The 18,682-nt window shown below is 45.5% G+C and overlaps 1 long non-coding RNA gene across 1 annotated transcript; it reads right to left on the bottom strand.

The window, feature by feature from the left end:
• Positions 1-2,022: 2,022 nt before the first annotated feature.
• Positions 2,023-2,473, bottom strand: LOC308482970. Its single transcript, XR_013989528.1, has 2 exons — positions 2,340-2,473; positions 2,023-2,156 (listed from the first exon to the last, which is right to left on the bottom strand). It is a non-coding gene; the product is annotated as an uncharacterized lncRNA (long non-coding RNA).
• Positions 2,474-18,682: the final 16,209 nt, after the last annotated feature.

Below are 18,682 nucleotides of genomic sequence, written 5' to 3'. Positions count from 1 at the left end.
TCATTAGCATTTTAGTAAGCATTTACCCTAATATAGTGGTACCTCGGTTTACTAACTTAATCCATTCCGGAAGTCCATTCTTAAACCGAAACCGTTCTTAAACCGAAACCATTCTTAAACTGAGGCACGCTTTCCCTAACGAGGCCTCCCTTTCACCATTCGGATTCTGTTCTTAGACCGAGGTAAAGTTCTCAAACTGGGACACTACTTCCGGATTTGTGGAGTTTGTAAACTGAATCATTTGTAAACAGGACTGTTCTTAAACAGAGGTACCACTGTATAGAGATATCTGTGTGAGAATTTTGCCTAGTATGTACATTTATTCATGCATATTTGGGGTAGAGGTGGGCATGCCTGGAGAACTCCATTGGGAATTCTGACCGGTGTGAATTTTGGTTAGCAAAAGGGGGAGGGAGCCTGAGTTGGGTAGGCTTGCAGTAAAAGGCAGACTTTGCCAACCCCAGGCTTAATAACCCTTTAAAAATTCTGAATATTACCATTAGCTCCCATGACTGTTACTGCTCCACAATATCTATTTTTCTTCTTTTGTGGGGTGCTTGTTTCTTTTTCATATGGATGATCCCAACCAATCGGGATGCAAAGAATGACTGAGTTCCCACAGTGTTCTGAAGCCAACTGGATTTATTCCCTGGCACAAAATTTTCAAACTGCTGACTTAGTCCCCAGCTAGTAACTAGTTCATAAGAACCTAAGAAGAACCTGCTCATTAAGCCCAGCACACTTTATAAAAGCATTATCGCCTCTAAGCGTGGAAGCAAAGCCGAGCCATCAATAGCCGTCTGCACTATGAATTAGTCCAATCCTCTTTTAAATCCATCTCAGCTGGTGGTCAGTTCCACTCGGTTCCAGTTCCAGTTCCACTCAGTGTTCAGTTAATCATGGATGGTTTATGGGTCTCAAGGTGCTGATGGCGAAGGGAATTTGACTGCAGCAAGTGGTGGGTGCTTCTATGCATTCTGCACATTTTCCAAACCTATTTCATGAGGACTAGAGACTGTGTGTGTGTGTGTGTGTGTGCGCGCGCGCGCGCTGGAGCTAGCAAAGGCCAGGTAATGTTCCCACTACAGTGGTGTGACAGGTTTGCGGTCACAGAATAAAAGCTCAAATCAAGAGACAACACGTTCTGTGAAAGGATCCCTGAACAGAATAAACTCTGTTACATTTGGCAAATTATGCAAATGTTATTTGATTGATCATTTGATTGGGAACCTGGCTGATCTGCTATAATCATTCATCAGTGCCCTGTGGTACATGAATAGCTCTTGCTTACGTGACAAATTGGCATTTATCTCTGTGTGTCCAGCTGAGTCATGACATTCGGTTCATTACATCTTGCAGGAAATGGGGGAGGGTGGCTTAGGTCAGCCTTTTGCAACCTGATGCTCTCCCGATCTTTTAAGACTACAGCTTCCATTAGCCTCAGCCTCATGGTGACTGAGGCTGATGGGATCTGTAGTCCAACATAGGAACATAGAAAGCTGCCTTATACAGAGTTAGTCCTTTGGTCTAACTAGCTTAGTGTTGTCTGCACTGATCAGCAACAGGTCTCCAGGGTTTCAGACTGGGGTCTCACCTAGACCTACCTGGAGATGCCAGGGATTTAACCTGGGACCTCCTGCATGCAAAACAGATGTTTTCTGTTGCTCCAGAGAGGAGGACCTGAACCAATGGATTCACATGACAAGAACAGAGTTTCTGACTAAACATTAAGAACTTTCTGACAGCAAGAGTTGTTCAACTTTGGAACAGGTTACCTTGGAAGGTGATGGACTCTGCTTCATTGGAGGTTTTTAAACAGAGGCTGGATGGCCATCTGTCAGGGATTTTTTTAGCTGTGTTTCCTGCATTGCAGGGGGTTGGACCAGACGATGCTTGGGATCCCTTCCAACCCTAGAATTCTATTATTCTCTCTCTGTGCAAGAGAGAATATTTTTAACACTTGGACCTGTGTTTTTAAAAGGCAAGATAACCACACACACACACTTCCCCATCTGTGGTTCATCTGGATCCTATATTGTTTGTGATGCATTTAATATTAATAAATGAGGAGCCTGATAGCTTGTAGGAGGAACCATGGAAACTTCCTCTTCTATGACACCCAGCAGGTGGGCACATAGACATCTCTCTTGGACACTCTGCAATAGAGAACAGAAATAAATTTGGGTCTATTGGAGGGATGGGTAGGTGGAGATAGTGCTTATCTGGGCCATTCCAGTTAAGGCCAGGGTGCAGTAAAATCCCAAGGAGCTTTTACAAATCGGACTCAGGTGCTCTGTTTCCCCACACAACTGTCTGTGGATGGGAGTGTTGACACTCACTCTGATCAGTCTTCTTGAGGACCAGGGCACAACCAAAATCAACTGGCAGGAGAGACCCAAAGGTGTGTCTGCCTGCATCCAAGTCCAGAAAGGCAGTGAGCACCACTGGGACCTGCAACCTGCTTCTCAATGGGTTGGACTGGCTTGGAATCCCATTGTCATGGTGACCACACCGAGCTCTGGAATTTGGAGCCCCAACTGCCGCTTTTTAGGGTTTTTTTCAGGGCCCAATATGGTCAAGCAGACAATGTTGCTTATGAGCAGGGAGAATGACGGATTTAACTAAAAATGGGTGAAATAACCCAGTCATTTAAGGGGGGAATTGTTTATTTTTTTATTGCCCCACCAGCAACTTTGTAAGCCAAATCATCTCACTGAGTCTTCAGCCTGTCTACTTGGGAGTAATCCCAAATGACATCGGTGGGGTTTACCTCAGGTTGGACATAAGCAGTACTGCAATCTTCCCCTCTTCCATACATGCTCTCCCCCTCCCTGCCAAATGACATGGGGCTGTGATTAAAAATTATAAATAAAATATATCTGGGTTCATTTGCTTTTTGGATGATGCTTGCATATTTCTAAAATCTAGACAGGAAGTATTTATTTTTTTACAAGCTTGCTTCGTCAGTGTCTCATCTTTTTTGTGTGGAAGGGACACAGTATTTAACATTGTACCCCATTTTGTAAAACTGTACATGTCCATTTCAAGTGAACAGCAAATGAGGCAGTCATTTTTAATGGTGGGGGCCTTCGCAAATTCTCCCAAATTGACACCGTACCTCAGAATGAGGAATTCTGGGGAAAATAAAATGGCAATTCTTTTCTTCCAGATCGAATATTGCCTCATCCCGCCAAATAGTGCCAAATCAGCCGATTTCAAGGTAAGTGAAAGAGACAAGAAATCACCCAGCTGGCTCCAATTTCCTCTCAAAAAAAGGAAAATGAAGTGCATATTTTGATACACTGAAGCTGCCCAGAAGTGTGTTGTGAGCACTCCTGACACACCAAAGATGGTTACTAAGCTTGAGACAGTGTGACTCAATGAAGGCATAACTGGAAAAGTAGTGAGAGCTACTTGGAGATAGCTCAGGGCAAAATAGCACTTATTTATTCTTTAGCAATGTGGGTGGCTAATACCAGCTTGTGTGTGTGTGTGTGTATGTGTGTGTGTAAGAATGAAAGAGGAGAGAAATTAGAAAGTCTATTTCAAATAACAAATTGACAGAAGCTTAAAAGCTTGCTTGCTGTTCCTCTCCCCCACCCCCGGTATGGTTGCAAAAAAACAAACAAACACATAGAGCACTTATTGAGTGCCCAAATTGCGTTGCTTTTTCACTGGCTGTCTGGATTTATGCTTTGTTCATGTGTTTATTTAATATAGCAATGGGCAAGCAATCCCCAGCTCAACCCAGCAAATATTTTTATCCTATAAGCTCTCTCAATTGATCCCCCACATTCCACAAACACCCCTCTAATGCGCCAGGACCTGTAAATGATGTCAAAGCAATTGGGAGCAGTGACCATAGTGCTATTAAATTAAATATGCATGCAAATGATCAACTGTCAGGAAAATCCAGCATGGTCAGATTTTACTTTCAAAAGAGGAAACTCCCCCTCCTCCCCCCAAGGAAGGCATTGGTTAAAAAAAAAAGCTGAAAGGCAAAGTCAAGAGGTTCAAATCTCTCAAAATGTCCAGCGATTGTTTAAAAATATAGTATAAGAGGCTCAACTGGAGTGTGCACTGCTGATCAAGAAAGGTACCACAAGAGCTGTAAGAATGCCAGCGTGGTTAATGAACAGAGTCAAAGATGTTACTAGAACCAAGAAGGCTCCCTTCGAAAAATGGAAGTCTTGTCCAAATGCAGAGAATAAAAAGGAGCACATACTTTTTGCAAATAGAAAATAAGGGATGATTTAAAAATAAATAAATTGTGGAGCATATTGCTAAAAATATTAGCAGCAACAACAAGAGTTACTTTATATACATTAGTAACAGAAGACCATCAGTTGGACTCTTGGATAACAAAGGAGTCAAAGGACTGCTAAAGGAGGATAAGGAAATTACAGAGAAGCTGAATGAATTCTTCGTATCAGCCTTCACAGGGCAGATCCTGGAGGCTGAACTAACTTTTGCAGGAAATGAGCATGAGGAACTGAGGAAGATAGTGGGGATGAGAGATGAAGTTCTAGGTCCAATAGGCAAAAGAAAAACTGACAAATGACTGGGTCCGGGTGACACCTACCCAAGAGTTCTCAGAGAAATTGCCGATCCTCTAATCAAAAATACTTAACTTTCCCTTAGATCAGCTTCTATACCTGAAGACTGGAAAGTCTTCAGGTATAGAGGCTGGTCTAAAAGAAAACCTATGTAACACCAATGCAAAAGCCAATTTAGCACCAATTTTTAATTAGCATTCCTGGAGGGATACGTACACATTTCTTTGTCAGCTTGCAAAGTGCTTTAAAAAAAACATCCTTATTAAAATTCTTCAGCATTTTAGTGTGAATTTATCCTAACAAACACTTTTTTGCACGCAGTTTTGATTAATGTACACATTTTTGCAAACAGATTCCTCGGGTTATTTTCAATGTATTTCTGGATCTGTGCAAACTTCCCCTTGATATTTGCATTTTGGTAAATCTTATTTGGTTGGGGCACCATGTTGCAAAATTCGAATCAGTGAAAGCTTTCAATGCTCCATCCAGTCCAGCGTTCTCCCCTCGCAGTGGTCCATCAGATGCCTGTGGGAAACCCACAAGCAGGATTCAAGCTCCAGAGCGCTCTCTCCTCCTGTGGCTTCCAATAACTGGCATTCAGAAGCAACTGCTGCCTTCAACTGTGGTGGCAACTCGTAGTCATTGTGACTAATAGCCATCAATAGCCCTCTCCTCCAGACTGAGGTTGATTGGGGCAGCGCCCCATCCTCCCAAGTGAAGCAGCCACCACTGCTGGAGAGGATATAGGAAAGAGGGAGTGATTGGTCCTGAAGGCTTTAGAGCATCAAACATTGCCCAGAAAGGTGGGGTGGAGCAGCAGGGGCCCATTCAACTGAAGTCAGCAGGCAATGGAAGGCTTGGCTCAGCAAGATGTCTGATTCAGCATGGTTAGTCCAGGTGGTGTTGCCCAAATTAGAAGACAATGGGAAAGGGGGGGATGCTCCTCCATCTGTGCCCACACACATATTTAAAGGATTAAGCAACAATGCACTTAAAGTTCCCCAATGGTTTTAGCAATCAGTCCCTCTTCCCAGGGAGCTGCAGGGACCACTTGTGGTTGTTTGAATCTTTCCACATGCATTGTCTTCCAAATGTTTATAATAACCCTGCAAGGTGCATACTTTCCAACAGGTTGAAGCAAAAAAACCCAGGATGTGCGTCTTCTAGGGCTGCGGTTCCACAAAAGTCAAGTGACCCGAGTGAGATCATGGCCCCAGAATAGACACCCCCCAAAGACACATGTGTTTTGGGGCACTACATGAGATCTTGGCCCCAAAGGAAACACTTTCTTTTGAGCATGAGATCACATGAGATCACAGTGCCCAAAATGGCCACTGTCCTCTTGCGGGGGGAAATGGGATGTTTGGGACTCCTGAGGGGTATGAAGGTAGTCAAGCATGATTGTAGATGGAGGTCTGAAGCTGACAGGGGGCATTTGCATAAACTGCCTAGTGAGTTTAAGTCAAAGGCAAAATGCACACTAAGTACCTTACCTTAAGCTTGGTATGTCTCTTAATGATTCCCCCGTAGCAGCTCTCTATAGGGCTATAGGTCCACTGGGGGCAGGAGTTTCGGAATGTCTTCAGTGGTGGCCCGGAATAGTCTCTTTTGCTTTCTCCCAGGCGCCTTTGTTACTATACATTTAAAGCAGTGCCGTGCCACTCACAGATCCCCACAAAGAATGCTGGGAGCTGTAGTCTGTTAAGCATGCTGAGAGTTATTAGAAATCTCCTTATTCCCCTCCCACAGAGAACTACAATTCCGAGAGTGGTTTAGCAATCAATCCACCTTCCCAGGGTACTGAGGGAATTGTAGCTCTGTGAAGGGCACAGGGGGGTCTCCTAGCAACGCTCAACATCCGTGACATACAGTTTCTTTAGGTGATTCTTCACCTAAAGGTGTCTGAAGCGGTATGATACCACACTTAAATAGATAGTGCCGATGGGGCCAGGGTTCCTGGCAGAATTGATGAGCAATCCAGGAAGAGTTTTATTCAGGGCAGACTGGACCCATCAAAGTCATGGAATAGGTGTGACCAGCTGCTCTCAGTTCATGGGTCTATTCTAGGGATGATGAACGCCTGAAAGGCCCACCGCTCCTCATGGACATCCTTCTGGAGCCACATGGTGGGGTCCAAGGAAAATGTCGTGTAGCACAACAGGTGCTCTTGCCTCTGTAGAGTAGGCTTCTTTGTGCATGTTTTCTACACTCTATCTCCATCCATCCATCCAGACAAACAAAAGGCATCACTGCAGTTCAAGGACATAGTCCAAGGAGCACCAAATGTAACACTCAGTTTTGTATTGTAGCCTGCTGTCAGAGACATGGCCGGCAGAGAGGAGTCTGCAGAGGGGGAGGAAGAGGCAGAGGAAAACAGGAAGTTGATTTGTTCTCACAACAAAAGTGAGATAAGCTCTTCTCGCTCTGGAATGCTGCCTGTAAGTTTTCGCAGCAACACAGAGATAAAGGAGCAGGAGGCAGGTGATAGGAGGGGGTTGGATTCAGCTCCAGAGGAGGAGGAATTGGTTGCACCTGAGTCTCCAAGAAGTAGGAGGCGGAGCAAGCGATTAGAACAAAGGAAGACCAGCAGGAAGTGGGGGGTGGGCTTGGTGTATATCTGGCCTCGGAAGGGGCCGGAAGCCAGTTGAGTCAACTGACTCCGACAGTGAGGTATGAGTAGTGGGAAGCTTGGATTGCTGAAAGCCTGTTGTTGATAAATAAACCTCAGCTAGTCAAACTGCCAGCGTGTCATGTCTTGTGTGAGAGAAGTGCTAAACCTGACAGCTGCCTTTCAACCCTAAAGAGCTGCCAGTGCACCATTTTATTTATTTTATTGAGTTCATATCCCACATTTTTCTCCAGGGACCTCAAGGTGGCATACATGGTTCTCCTCCACCTCCTCATTAATCCCCACAACAATCCTGTTAGGCTGAGAGGCAGTGACAGGCATCACCCAGTGAGCTTCTCGATGGCTGAGTCCCAGGTCCTAGTCAGACATGCTAACTGCTACACCATACTGGCTTTCAAGCAGTCCTTCACTTATGCAAGCAGGAGGCATTATCACAAGTCAAAGACACATTCCAGCTTTGGAAAAAAGCATTTCAAGAAGGGTGCACAGCAGGACCAGTGAGGGGCATGGCTGGAGAAGGGTCATGGTCTAGTGAGAATCTGAGGGCCAGGTACAGAGGGCTGTGGGAAGCGCCCATTTGACTCTCAGGCCAAAGTTTCTCCACTATTGCTTTATTCATTTGAAAAACAGAATCCGATCAATCATAGGTTGAAGCTCAGAAGAGCTCAGCATCAAAAGCATGCCTTTAATGAAACAGAAGCCTGCCTAAATTATCATGCTTCCTTTTTTTGTTTTTACACTGCCAAGGGGGTGGGGGGAAGAGTACATGATATCGCTACATCTGCGGGGACCTCCAGGGTGCTGCAATTATTGTAATATCATCTCTACCATCGCATTTCTGGCAGTATTGGATGGTGCTCCCTGCCGATGCCTATTACAGCACTATTGGAGCAGCATACAGTAAACACATTTGTGTATTTGAACACAACAGGCTAGATGGTCAATTCTCAAAGCAACAGAGGAGCATCTGCCCAGAATTCCAATGGTAGGAGGTGGGGGAAGGAGAGGGGGGGAGAGAGAGAAGCAGATGGAGGGAATTATCAAGACTCTAGCGTTAAGACAACAAAGCCATTGCCGTTGTTGACTGGCATGGTTCGAACTCATCCTCTGTTGGTTACAGGCACTGGGGAAACTGTGCCCCATGGACTACATTTCCAATCACCCCCAGCTGTTGGCCATGCTGCCTGATGGTGTCATAGAATCACAGAATCATAGAACTGTAGAGCTGGAATTGACCAACAAGGGTCCTCTAGTCAAACCCCCTGCAATGCAAGAATCATGATGGAAGAACCCATGGCAGTCGTTCAACCTCTGTTCAAAACCTCCAATGAGTCATAGAGTTGGAAGGGAACCCAAGTGTCAGCAAGTCCAACCCCTGGCAAGGAGGAATCACAGCTAAAGTATCCCTGGCAGGTGGACATTCAACCTCCACCACCTTCCAAGGGAGCCCATTCCACTGTTGATCAGCTCTTGCCATCAAAACATTCTTCCTAATGTTTAGTCAGACTCTCCATTCTTGTAATTTGGATCCACTGGTTCAGTTCCTCCCCTCTAGAACATCAGAAAATAATCTTGCTCCATCTTCCATGAGATAGCCCTTCGGGTATAAAAATAAAGAGCAGAGGGGCTGGAGTGGACCAGCAACATGGTCTGGTTGAGCTTTGGCCAAGGTGAAATCTGCTCCACAGGCCTGGGCTGCTGCACTTCATGTTTCCAAGACACACCCTTTTGCCCTCAGAAATTTAACTTCTGGAAGCCATGGGGTTGGAAGATAAAACCTGGTCCTTGACTTAGCAGTTCATGCTACTGCAAGAGAGTTAGGAGCAGAGGTCTATATCCAGTAAATAGGGGATAGCTGGAGTCAAAGTCTTCCTAGTGAATTGTTTCGCTTGATGTTTTCAAGGATTTCTCAGTGCTTAAAACAATGTAGAAAGTCAAGTTCACTGCCTTACTGTTTCCTGCCCCGGAAAGGTAATGATGGGCTCCATTTGTCAATCTGTCTCAAGGTATTTGGCTCTGCTTTGTGACGGATGAGCATCTAAACTCCCACCCCCCACCCCAGTGGAAGGAGCTTTAGTCATTCAGGGTTGTGTGCGTTCAGTCTGGAAAGAAAGCAGGACGCTTGATGGAAAAGAGAAAAGGGAAATTGTGCTGGGATATAAATACCGGAATAAAACCAGGAAGTGTTTTGTCAGTCGGGAAAAGAGCGTAAATTGCTCCAGCATTACAAGAACTTGCTCTGAATCTGCAATTAAGCCAACTACAGGCTATTAATAAAGTTACTGGGCTGTGAAGATGTGTTCCACCACTGCCCTATCTTCTGAGACACAGGTGCAGGGCGAAAAACGGAGGCAGCCATTTACCAAGTAATAGCTAACTGTGGCATGCCCATCATCCGGCTCTGCTGAAGGATCTGATAGAGGAAGTGGGATTTGTTTCAGTACATTTCCCCCTTGCTTGTAAAAGTTTTGAGAAGGGATAGATTGCAGCGCAGAGGACATGATCTGGGCTGGCCCTATCATTAGCCCAAGGGAGCCAGCTGCTTCCAGCAGGGAATACTAGAGAGTTGTAGCAGTGGAATCAGAGAATTATAGAAGGGTTCCTTGGGTCATCTAGTCCAAACCCCTGCAACACAGGAATCACAGCTAAACAATCTCTGATGACCCGTCAACCTCTATTTAAAAGCCTACAATGCAGGAGAGTCCACCAGCATCTTCTGAGTGAGTCCTTTCCACTGTTTAGAATCATAGAATCATAGAATTGTGGTGCTGGAAGGTACGCCCAATGGTCATCGAGTCTGACACACCCACCCCAACAATGCATAAATCACAGCTAAAGAAGCCCTGTCAGGTGGCCACCCAGCCTTGGTGTAAACACCTCCAGTGAAAGAGAGCCCACCACCTTTCGAGGGAGTCTGTTCCACTATCAAACAGCTGTGACCATCAGAAAGTTTTTCCTGACATTTAGTCCGAAGCTCCTTTCTTCTCGTTTTGAGTATTTGCCAGGTGAGGACTTAGGGCTTTGCAGGATTTTCAGGTGCCCCAATGCTGTTGACCCAGCAGAATCCATTTTAACTGGTCAGACCAATAAGAACCTTGGTGGTTCAGAACACTCCTGGTTAAGATATTATAAGAGAAGAAAAAAGTTTTGATCCCTGCATTGTAACGGGTTGGACTAGATGACCCCTTGGGGGATGCTTCCAACTCTACAATTCTATTATTGAATGAAAGAGAATTCACCACTATCTGAGGCAGTCCATTCCACTGCTGAACTGCTCTTACCATCAGGAAGTTCTCCATCATGTTCAGACAGAATCCCCTTTCTTGCCATTGTAATCCATTGGTTTGGGTCCTACCTTCTGTAGCAGCATAAAACAAGCTTGTTCCATTCTTGGGTGTGACCACCTTATGTGGGAGGACAGACCTTTGTGTGCCAGACAGCCTACTCTGCAGACCCTGACCTAGCCTGCTTCCTTTAGTGGTTGAGGGCACTGACTCATTGCCAGCATGTGGCTTCTATATGTGAAATGGCACCATCTTGTGCCTTCAGAAAGGCAACCACATTTGGAATACTGTGTACTGTTCTGGTCACCTCTCCTGAAGAAGGATATTTTAGACTGGGGAAATTGTTCAGAAAATAGCAACCAGAATATCAAGGAAATGCAGCAATTTCTGCATGAGAAAAGGTTGCAGCCTTTGGGACTTCTTAGTTTAGAGAAAATGCGAGTAGGACATTGATAATATGATGCATAGCGTGCAGGAAGCGGTTAGAGAGAAAAATGTAATCCTCTCTCAGGGTTCCAGGGCAGCTGTCTACCAGCTCCACCTGGTACGCAGGCTGAGACCCTACCTTCCCATGGACTGTCTCACCAGAGTGGTGCATGCTCTGGTTATCTCCTGCTTGAACTATTGCAATGCGCTCTAAGTGGGGCTACCTTTGAAGGTGACCCAGAAACTACAACTAATCCAGAATGTGGAAGCTAGACTGGTGACTGGGAGTGGCCACAGAGACCACATAACACTGGTCTTGAAAGACCTACATTGGCTCCCAGTATGTTTCCGAGCACAATTCAAAGTGTTGGTGCTGGCCTTTAAAGCCCTAAAGGGCATCGGCCCAGTATACCTGAAGGAGCATCTCCACCTTCATCATTCTGCCCAGACACAGAGGTCCAGCACTGAGAGCCTTCTGGTGGTACCCTCACTGCGAAAGGTGAAGCTACAGGGAACCAGGCAGAGGGCCTTCTTGGTAGTGGCACCCGCCTTGTGGAACGCCCTCCCATCAGATATCAAAGAAATAAACAACTATCTGAGATTTAGAAGACATCTGAAGGCATCCCTGTTTTAATGACTGACGTTTTAATGTGTTTTTAATCTCTTGTTGGAATCTGCCCAGAGTGGCTGGGGAAACCCAGCCAGATGGGCCGGGTATAAGTAATAAATAACAACAACAACACTGGGACACGTGGACATGAAGCTGAATGTTGGAAGATTCAGGACAGGTAAGACAAAATACATAGTTCAAGAAGAGGCTGCTGGATCAGGCCACTAGCTCATTTATTCCAGCATTCTGTTCTCACAGTGGCCAACCAGATACCTTTTATGGAAAATGAGTGGGTAGGAGCCAAATGCAAGAGCACTCTCCCCTCCTGATTTTTCCAGAAATGGATATTTGGAAGCATGGCTCCCTCCAACTGTGGAGGCACAGCATCGTTCTCATAGCTAGTAGCTATTGATAGCCCTCTCCTTCCTGAATTTGTCCAATTCTCTTTTAAACCCATCCCAGCTGGTGGCCATCACACTCTCCTCTGGTGGTAACTATGTGCTGTATGAAGTACTTTTTTATCTGCCCCCAAATCTTCTAACGCTTCTGTTTCTGTGAACCGAAGTTACATTTTAAAATAAATAAACTCATTTTCAAATAGGTGCAAGCATTAGATTGCTCTACGGCGGCAATGGAGGTGCAGTTCCTCCCTCTGCATGGCTCAAGGGAGCTGCAAAACTCCCAACCATAGCAGACGATGGTTCCATGCAAATGGGAAAAAAGGGTTGTTATTATTATATCATATTGCTTTTTAATCCCACAGTGGTGAGTAGGCTACGTGCAAAAGAGAAAGCAGATTGGAGAGTGCTTCTTGATGTCATGATCAAGATGCAAGACACAGTTATTCTTAGATCCCTTGCTTTGCCTTTGTAAAGTGACAGGTGGAATCGGCAACAAAACACAGCAGGGTAGCCTCAAAGTCCTAGCAAGGACATCTCCTCCCCATGATTCTCCCAGGACAATACAAGGAGCTCAAGCAGAGATTTCCCAACCCCAGCAGAGGCGGTTTTAAGGCGGAGTGATCAGTTCTCCATGCTGGGCATCGAGCAGATAAGGAACCCAGTATGGAAGCATGAGGACTCTGACAGGGTTCTTCCTAGAGTCTTCTTTCTCCTTCCCAAAACCTTGTCCATCTATCGGAAGGAGGTGGAAGTGCTCTAGGACCCTGACAGAGCCCTCACACCTCCTTCTCCAAAGCCTGGCACAGCATAACAGCAGGGAAGGGGGCGAATTTTGCCCTAACTCAGGGCACCATGCTACCAAAATCTGCCCTGGCCTAGTTTTCAATTTTCTTTGCTTATCAGACATTCCCCTTGCTGTGGCTTCTGAGTAGGGCTAGCCCTCATTAGGCTGCTTTTGGGGAGGGCTTGTCCTGTGGATTTGCCACATCCTCCCAGGTTTCGGATGCCAGCCTTCTGGAAAAGTGTCAGGATTTCAGGTGTCCCTCTTACACCAAGAACACACCAAGCTGGCAGTTTAATTGCACTTAGATTTATTATCAGTAGTTTCAGTCCGAGCTCACAGCTCAATCATCTGCCGAAGATGACGTTGAGCTCACTAAAGAGCGGGTTCTCCGCCAACAGGACATCCTCCATCGGCTGCCCCTCCTACTCTTGGACTGACGCCAAGCCTGGACCCTACTTCCTTGTCGTGTCCATGGGGACTCGGGGGCAGTTTGCCCACCCCCCTCTGCAGTTCCTCTGAACCGGCCTCTGTCTGACCTACGCTATCTTGGGAACTTACAGCCGGCACTCCAGGACAGGAAGGGCTTGCATCACTCTCAGCATGGGAAGGAAGCAAGCCTCTGTTTCCCCCAGCCTGCCACCCTTCTTCTTCAGAGTCCTCGCTGTCACTCTGGTAAAGGACATTCCAGACAAAAAGATGCAGAAGCACAGGAACCTTTGTGTCAGAACGCCTTTGAGCCCATGCCAACGACTGATTCTGCCCTGACTTGGCTAGGCGAACTGGAGCACTTCCAGAGACCTTCCACTCCTGGAAAGCAGGTCTAAGTGCACTGGACCCACAACTGTCCATTGTGAGCACCCAACTCAGCAGAGTATGAACGACACGGAAGAAAGCTGTGAAGCATAACTTCTTTTATTTCTAATAGCTACTGCAAACTAAAACTAAAGAGCTACTGGCTTGCATGAGTGTTACAGCTCTCATTCAGCCATCTAATCGCTACATAAATAACACACAGACTCCACACAGAGTCAGGCAGGAGTGGAAGAAGTGAAGAGCAGTTTCCGCCCCCTCCTTTCTGAAAACATCAGGAGATTCTTGCAATGGGAGGGGGTGAAAATATCAACACTCTGAAGGTATTGAAACTGTGTTTAGTTGGATACAACCTTTCTCTCCCCCACCCCCATGACTGCTTCAGAGCTGAACTCGGCTAGACTGTCCTGTTTATGGAAGGATTTCCATTTGCTCAGAAGAACTTTCCTTCCTTCCCTCCCTGGCTGTGCATCCCACCTCTGCTCCAGAGGGTTGGGGGAACCCAGAAACAAATGTGTGAGGGGGAGCGCTTGGGAAGAAGACATTCAGGAAATGTTGGCAGGTGCAGGGCAGACAGAAGAATGTCCTTCTTCATGTGGCACATAGTTAAACTGCAAAACTCACTCTCGCAGGAGGAAGGGATGCTTTTGGTGGCTTTAAAAGACTATTCTGCATTCTCATGGAGGAGAGGGCTGTGGATGGCTCCTAGTCACAATGGCTATGTTCTGCTTTCATGGTCAGAGGCAGTAATGCTTCTGAATACCACGCCCTGGAAGTTGCTAGTGACAGATAGTGTGGTGTAATGGTTAGCGTATGATCTGGGAGACCAGGATTTGAGTTTCCACTCAACCATGAAGCTCCCTGGTTGAGCTTGGGCCAGTCATCATCTGGGCCAGTGTGATGTAGTGGTTAAGAGCGGTGGACTTGTAATCCGGTGAACCGGGTTCGGGTCTCCGCTCCTCCACATGCAGCTGCTGGGTGACCTTGGGCTAGTCACACTTCTTTGAAGTCTCTCAGCCCCACTCACCTCACAGAGTGTTTGTTGTGGGGGAGGAAGGGAAAGGAGAATGTTAGCCACTTTGAGACTCCTTCGGGTAGTGATAAAGCAGGATATAAAATTCAAACTCCTCCTCCTCCTCCTCCTCCTCTTCTTCTTCTCTGGTCTATCCTACCTCATAGGGTTGTTGTGGGGATTAAATGGGGAGGAGGCCAACCATGTACAGCACCTCAAGTGCCTTGTAAGAAAAGATAGTGTGTAAATATAACAAATAAATAAGAAACTGAAGGATGGGAGAGTGCTGTTGTGGGTTTCCCCCAGGTATCTAGGCAACCATTGTGAGAATAGGATGCTGAACTAGATGGGAAAATAGGGATGTCCCATTCCATAACAGCAGCAACAGCAACAATTTTATTATTTATACCCCACCCATCTGACTGGATTGCCCCAGCCACTCTGGGCAGCTTCCAAAAGATATAAAACATAATAAAACATTAATTTTTTTTTAAAAAAAAACCTTCCCCATACAGGGCTACCTTCAGATGTCCTTTAAAGGTTGTGTAGTTATTTATCTCCTTGGCTCAGGGGTCGCATAGCTCCATGTCCTCCAACATTTCTTTGATGAAAATAAGGATATCCTAAGGAAAAGCAGGACATTCCAAGACCAAATCAGAAACCGGGATGGCTTCTGTAAATCTGGGGCTGTCCCTGGAAAATAGGGACACTTGGAGGGTCTAAGATATGTCTCTGGTCTGATGCAGCAAGCTTCTTCTTACAATCTCATGAGAGGAAGGGGAAGTTATGTTGCATAAGCAGAAGGCCTTGTCTGAACAGGAGAACTTCATTGGATCCAAACTTCTGTCTCTTTTTTTGTGGGGATAAAAGTGGGGAGTGGGAAACTACAATGTTGTGTAACCTCTGTGAAAATTTTATGACAACGAATCAGGACAGTTGTTCAATGTGTGCTTTCTCTGACAGCAACCACTGTGTCTTCCCCTAGGGCATAATTTGAGAACCTTTCTTTTGTTCCAGACAAAATAGCTATCATTAAGCACTGCCCCTATCTCGACAACAAAAGTTGTATTCAATTCAGCTGTTTCTAGAGCCCTGGCAATGCTTTCCCAAGGGATACTCACCTTGTCACTTTCACTCAGTTGACAGGTAAAAATGTTCCTGGTTCCCTGGGATTTTAAGAACTGCCCATTTTAGCCCTTTTAAACATCAAGCGCATATGCATATTTAAAATAAAAATAAACCACGCTACTTTCTATTTGGATGTACCACTGCTGTCTTATTTTACTGTGTTGATGTGACAATATTATTTGGTGGGTCCCCCCCCCCCCGTCCCTTGATCTTACACTTCATTAGCCACCCTGAGAACAGACTCTTTATTATTTATGTATTTATTTATTTGTTTGTTTTTTTGTTTGTACAAAGTGACAGGTAGAAATTAGGTAAACAAACCATTTATTGGAATATTTCTTTTTGTGCCCGTCAGAACTCTGTGTTCTCAGCTGCCTTCTGTAGTAATGAAAGAGGTGGAAAACTGCACCAGAAACTACATTCAGAGATGATGCGATGAGCTCCCATTTCAAATATCTAAAGGGCTATCAAATAAATGATGGAATAAATGTGTTGGTCCAGATGGTAGGGTATGAGGCAATAGCTTCTATTCTTTTGGTGGGGAGAGAGAGAGATTTAGTCAAACATTCTGGCAAACTTCCTAACAGCATGAGCAGAGTCTGGATGGCCACTGTGATGGATGGTCCTTGAGTCAGTCTTAGAAAGCAATCAGAGTTCCTTGGAGTATCATCCAATCAGGAGACAGAATGGAGACTAGAAAGTCAAAATTTGGAACTTGACCTTTACATTGCTGGATAGGGATTAGTTTAGAGGCTGGTTGGGTTTGAATTAGCAGTTAGATGGACAGGGCAACACAGATTTTTCTTTTCCCCTTAAGGAGAAAGTAAATAAAAGAATCATGGAATTGCAAAGCTGGAAGGAATCCCAAAGGTCATGTAGCCCAACCCCTTGCAATACAGAAATCACAACTAAAGAATCTCTTACAGGTGGGCCCCCAACCTCAGTGGAGAAGCTGCATGCTCCGCTACTGGGGGCGGAGAGCAGACGGGGGCATGACACACATCCGGGGGGCGTGGTATGTCACCTGCGAGGGCGTGGTGCATGTTCTGGGGGCGTGGCATGTCACTTGTGGGGGGGGATGCATTGCATGTCGGGGGGCCGCCGCAATGGCACCCTATCGGAATAGTGGTGCCGGGGGCGGACCGCTCCCTCTGTACCCCCATTCCTGCGCCAGTGCTCAACCTCTGTCTTAAACCCTCATATGAAAGAGAGTCCAATTCACTGTCCAAAGCTCTTACCATTAGAAAGAGCTTCCTAACGTTTAGTCAGAATCTCCTTTCTTGTCATTTAAATCCATTTGTTCAGGCCCTACCCTATGGAGCAGGAGAAAGCCAGCTTGCTCCATCTTCCATGTGACAGCCTTTCACCAGGTTAAACATACTCAACTCCCTCCCGTTTGATGTATCCAATAGGTTTCCAGACTGACGTGGAGGATTTAAAATGTGCTTGTGGGCGGGGAGTAGTTTGCTTTATTATGTATTTTGTGTTCTCATTCTAAATATTTATCTTGTGAGAGCACCCAAATCCCATCAGCCTCTTCATTCCCATTATTAGTGAGGGAGATTGTCACAGTCACCTATGACTGATGTCATAGCAGCGGGTATCTGGCAACAAGATGGAGTTGGGGTAGATTATATCTGGGGTGCCTCATATGATTCTCTTAGCCCAGATAGAAATAGGGATAGGGGAGAAATTTAATGCATCTGGTGAATTGGAGTCATTTAAAGCCAAATCTATCAAACTCGCACATTTTGAAACAACACACCAACAGAAACACACAAAATTTGCACTGACCTGAATTTTGCAATGCAACTCTCCAGCTAGTGTTTACAAGAATGAATGTATATCAGGAAAGTGTTTGTAAAAGGGACTATATTAGTGAAAACTGCATAGAATATGTTGCATAGCATGCAGGAAGCATGCAGGAAAAAATATTGGGAGAAATGTCTTGTAAAATGAGTACATTCATCGAAACAGCAGGCACTAAAACACTCCCCTTAAAGAGCTAGAGTTCCCTGAAGAATTAAACAGGTAACCCTGGGAGTGGTATATTTCTGAGAGGGATTTGGGGGTGGGTGAGAGGTCTACTAACAACTATTAGCACCCTTAACAAACCACAACTCCTAGATTTGGGGTGGAAAGCCAGGATTGTGTATGGTAGGACTTTCAGTGTGGTACCTCAGGTTACATACGCTTCAGGTTACATACGCTTCAGGTTACAGACTCCGCTAACCCAGAAACAGTGCTTCAGGTTAAGAACAGTTTCAGGTTAAGTACGGACCTCCGGAACGAATTAAGTACTTAACCTGAGGTACCACTGTAATGTATGCACAACAGAGAAAAACAAATCCCTGCCTCTGAACCATGAGAATTTCACCAAAGTTTTATCTCTCTAATTTTCAAATGCAATTCCTTTTTGCATTAATTGATGGAGAACAATTACAAAAAATGTAGGGAAATTTGGGGAAAGAAAAGGATCGTTTCCAGACCCATCCACTCTCTCGCTCAGCCTCTGAATGTCTGCAAGATGGCTTTCCCCCCTCCTCATAGCTCATTTGAACCGCTGAATCTTTGGACATGGACCAACTGAGACTCTAGGATTGCTTCACTACTCTCCCTTTTTACATCAGTGCAGCTGGTTGGAAATCAGAAAGCTTTTTCTTTTTTTCTTTTTTTGAATGGCTCTGATTGTGCAAATACTGGCAACGCTTCCCTTCTGGTGCAATCTAAATTTAGGAGTTCCTTTTTGTGTGCGTAAAATTAGAAAATGCCTGTTGGGTAGCTTTTCCTTTTGGCAAGACTCTGTGCCAAGCCAGGTATTTGTGGCGAGAGCAGCTGGACCCAAATCAAGACATCAAGTTGGATGGTTTGCAACTCAGGTTCCCAAAGTGAGTTACAGAAATTGGCAACTAAGGGCTTTGTCTGAAAGTACAGAGGGGCTGAACAACCAACCCAATCTCATTTTAGTCTTGCTGGCACTAGATCATAGGTCTGTTCCATACTGAAAGGTGTGGGGGGGGGTTTTGGGGGGGGTGTTGGTTG

This window comes from Podarcis pityusensis (assembly GCF_964106645.2).
Source record: "Podarcis pityusensis genome assembly, chromosome: 8".
Taxonomy (NCBI): Eukaryota; Metazoa; Chordata; class Lepidosauria; order Squamata; family Lacertidae; genus Podarcis; species Podarcis pityusensis.
This window is presented reverse-complemented; position numbering and strand designations above follow the sequence as displayed.